Source organism: Lipophrys pholis, assembly GCF_963383615.2.
Source record: "Lipophrys pholis genome assembly, chromosome: 11".
In the NCBI taxonomy this organism is placed as follows: Eukaryota; Metazoa; Chordata; class Actinopteri; order Blenniiformes; family Blenniidae; genus Lipophrys; species Lipophrys pholis.
The window spans coordinates 13,022,367-13,027,189 of NC_137631.1; positions in this window are offsets into that span (position 1 = coordinate 13,022,367).

The window sequence follows — 4,823 nt, forward strand, 5'->3', positions numbered from 1 at the left end:
TTTGTTGATGTTGTTGTTTTCTTAAAAACCATACATATACAGTGTTTAGATAAATTCCTGGGATCCATGATTGTTTTAATAAAACATTTGTATGATCAGAATTTTTATTCAGATTTCCAACATTTTTACCTCAACAACTAAATGTTCTCTTTTTTGTGAAATAAGAAATCAGACTCACCTGTGGCTGAAGCTCGGTGATCACATGACATCATTTTGACCAATAAATTGTGATTTTAGTGCATCAAAGCAGGAAGTTGGTTCCTGTTTGACCTTTACAACATTGAAGAAAAGAGACGCATGAGATTTATCAGAAAAAGAAATGTGTTTGCTAAATTTACTAAAAAAAATGCTTCGGAACATGGAGTTATGAGGAAGGCAATGAGGAGAAGTCTGTTGTTTGGTTTGGTATGAAAAACACCATGCAGGACATTAACAAAAGGCTTCATGTCGAGCTGGAACAATCTGGAGTGTCACTTTCAGCGTGCAACAAACTGCATATTCAGCTTAAATGGAGCACCATAGATGGAAGCTGAAGAGGACAACACTGGAGTTCAACACAAAAAGGCAAGAATATCTTGAAACACATGAATGGGCTCAGTTGTCCTGCTTTGCATCAATTTGTTTATGCCAATAAGAATGTGGCGATGCAGCCAAACAAAGGAGCTTTAGATTCTGTCATACTATGGGGCTACATTTAGACCTTTGGCACTGGAACAATTGTCATGTCAAAGATGATTATACATTTGATGATTACCAAAACTTTCTGGGGAGAAATATTTTTGATAGATTCGGATAAATAAAGCTGAAGTTGAAATATTGACTCCTTGAGCAGGACAGCGGGCCAAAGCTCACATCCACCAGCACAAAGGAAAGGCTGGACTGTTAACTAGCCAGCTATGGGTTTTGACCTAAATTCCATTGAAAACCTTCGGTGAGAGGTAAAATCTGGAGAGTCATCTCATGCAGAGTAGAAAACTTCACAGTGGGGACTGGCACAAACAGTTTTAAGCAGCTATTGTGCATAAAAGAAATACTCAGCAGCTGTCATTGCCGTGATAATGACATTTGACCTATTTTATCTATGGAAAACCTATTGTTCTTACATACTTTAAAAACACAACAGTACAAAAGAAAAAATCATGTGAGAAGATGAACTAATGTGTGTAGTAAGGAGGAACGCTGACGTTTCATATTTCTTTTAAGTTATATGCCTAAAGTTACCAGTAGATGGCAGTGTGTACTCACATGGTTCAGGCGTGCAGATATCTGCACAAAAATGAGCATCATTGGTGTGCTCTGGTCTACTCGGTGTAAAATGAGGAGTACTTCATTATTGCTCTAATTATCTTCTAAAAGTTGCTGCAGGTTTAATTTCTGGGTTTTATCCAGGATCCGTAGAAATTAGTACTCTTTCTACTCTCACAGTTTTACACCTCCAAGCTTTTTTTCTTTTTTTTTTGATGACTCTCTAATTTAGTCTTTGTGTTTTCTGTTAATTTAGTCTGACTGCCCCGTGGCTCCTCAGAACAAAGAGCTCCGTATACATAAATTTCACTGCTGGAAGAGAAATTGTCCCCAGTAACAAATACAAAGGAGTTTCTTTCTTGTAAAATGTAAGCGCGATGACTTTTATCAAAGAAAGAGAGCCTTATGATGTCACGTCATGCCAGAAGCTCATACGTCAACACCGACTTTGTTGCTCTTCAGCAAAACAACACAACCACAGCAGCGACCTTTCTGCTCTAATCCTCTGTTTATGAAGGCACTTAACCTCAGCATGAGTACAACCCAGTGCTTTTTCTGGAAAATGTTTATAGTTACTCTTCTGAAAGAAGAGGTTTTTGTTTTACTTAGTTTTTTTGTCAAATCAAACAAAAGCTGTATTGTTGTGATCGTAAAAGGCTTACGCCCCAGTATGACCCCCTTGAAATATAACATCTCGCTTTCAAGATCCCAACAGCCTTCCATCGACCCTCCATCCATGTTGCTTTAAAGCATCGTCACTGATCACATCTGACTATGGACAGTTACGTAGAAAACATACAACTTTGAGAAGAAGAAGAAAAAAAAAAACCTACTCAAATGGAGAACATGCAAACACAGAATCCACAGTGTCTCCTTATCAAATTAATGTTGGCATAAGTCTCTCACTTCTTGTGTCACATGATCTTTGCAGTCTTCAGGATGTGTTCACAGATTTACTCCCCCATTATGCTAATGCCATTCCTCTACCTATATCAGTGATCTTTATGTGGGGTGTTATGTTGATCCCTCTTACTCAAACAGACCGGTCAATAACCACCACCGCAGAAATGTAAAGTTTCAGTTGCTTTTACTGAAAAAAATTATCATCTTACTTATCATTTCTGCCCCGGGGGCCCAAATGGAGCCTTGGTGATCTGTTTCTGTTGCAATAAAAATCAATAAATAACAGGGATACTTTATTTCATAGCTCTGTGTGATTCATGTACAAGAGGTGAAGCAAGTAGTCTTATGAGATGTGTAATGTTTCATCAAACTGCATCAGTCAGTGGAAAAATGTAATATAGATATATCTGTTAGATCAGATTTAACATAAGTAATGAAGGTTCTCCACATGCTTTCCTAGACAGCAGTCCATCACAGGGAAAACACTGAGAGAAGCAGAACCCCTGAGCCTGGATTTAAGTGAGAGACTTAAATGAAGACTAAAAGTGTTGACCATGTCACTGCCATGAAATCCCTCAAACGTAACTCGTCCACCTTTCAATATGAAAGTTATGCATTCAAGACATCTTGACAAAATCATTTTTTTCCATTAGACAGCGGTTTAGTGAATTTTACCCAGATGAACAGTACAGCGTATCTTTTATTGAGAAACAATATGTGAGTTTTCTTTCATGCTCAATATAATTCTGTTTATCTGGATGTAGATCTATTGAGACTTTTCTTTTAGAATGATTATACGAATGACGATGGACGAAGTAGCAGTTGATTAGGAAAACAGTACAATAGTCTATTATGATTGTTTAATTTGCATGTAGGCTGTGGAAAATCTCATCTGTGGACGAGTTGTCCAGGGTTGCAGTTTTGTGGACGAGTTGTCCAACAATCCATCAGGACAGTGTGCTGCAGCTGGATTCGACACACAACATGAGGGAAAGAAGCTGCCTCTGTTTTTTTTCCACATAACTGTCAGTCAGTGAGTTGGGGGCAGAGGAAGTGGGACAAGTGATGGCCCCTCTGAGACCAAATAAAATAGAAGGTGAAGAATGAAGATATCGAGTTCATGTTATGGGTAAAACATTGTGTAACCAGCACAGATTCAGACATGCATCAATCTTTGACAGGCAGTTAAAACTTGTGTAATGCTGCTCTTTGTCAGTGTGGAGGATGTATTCACACCAGCACACTGGATTCATGCAAAGAAGTTGCATTTTTACTGGTCTGTTCTGTGTATCTGTGTCCTGGAGCTCATCCAGCACATGATTTTGGAGGTCTCTCTGCAGCTGCCATCGCTCCCTGTGACGCTCTTGTCCCCAGCATCCTGCTGACAGTATTTCAGGGACATGTTGGGGCAGCACACTTACCCCCACCCTCCCATCCTCTCTGCCCCTCAGGGTCCCCACTCTGGACACCACCTCCACCTGCAAACCTACCGCCCACCCCACCCCACCCCACCACGCCGACCCAGTCCCTTCCTGCTGCACTGTCCTTCCTGTGTTTAATCTCTCAGAGACATCATAAATAAACAAAGCGAGTGCTCTGTGTCTGCTGCACATTTCCTCCTGATAGATGCGTATAATAACATAACTAGCTGGGTCTATCCCCTGTCTGGTGCAGAGTAGTCTTTAAGCCCATGGAGCTCTAATCAGAAAAGAGCAGCATGAGTCACAGTGTCCCTGTATGAGACGGAAAGAGGGATCATCCTCCTCCCATTAGCCGTTTAAATTGTTTCTAAGATAGGCTAAGAGGTGCAGGTAGCTGCAGGTCAGTGGGTGTCCTCTGCCTCATTTCTTGCCCAGCAGCTCGTAGGATTCAGAATGATCCTTGCACTGAAAAAGCCACATTCCCTTCACTCTCCTGTCTCCTTCATACCTCTCTCTTCCCCCTTGTGAGCACATCTAGTGTGATAGGGGCAAGATCTCCTCCTCCTGCAGTCTCCCTGGCCTGAGGAGAGTAAAGGTTGCTGAAAACACTCTAGTGCCTTGCCAAACAGCAACATGAGCAGAGCCTGTGAAAAGCAACCCTTCACTCCAGGCTGTCTTCAGAAACCGAGGTGGGAGACTCTCTTGGCACAGAGTGGAGTTGAAGAGCAAGAAAGCATAGCTGAATGGTGAAACTACAGCACAGAGCCAGTTCACTGTGGTGGACCATAGTATAAAGCATATCATGCATCAGGCAAATTTTAAGTTAAGAGTACCGAGGAGAACCGAGATCACATATACCTGCCCCCCTTGCTTCAAGGTGTAAGGATTTATTTTAAAATCAACAAATAATTTCCTATAATGCCATACAAAGATGTCAAGTTAATGAAATCTTAGTAAAATGTCAGATATTTGTAACACTACTTCAGACGTGGGGGTTTCAGTGCAGGAGGATGAGCACACCTCACAAAGCAGGAACCAGATTGTGTCCCTCCAGCTCCTCCACAATACACCATTTGTCTCATATCAAGTAGTAATTTCTGGATGATTGCTGTACTTCCTAATGTTTTTTCATGAAATAACTGCATTATTTTTTGCTGCGGTCTCCTTAATAATGTGGGCTTTGTATACAGCCTGAATTTTCCACTGTTTGCCACACCATTTTAAAATGGTATATTAGCAAAATAATAAAAATGT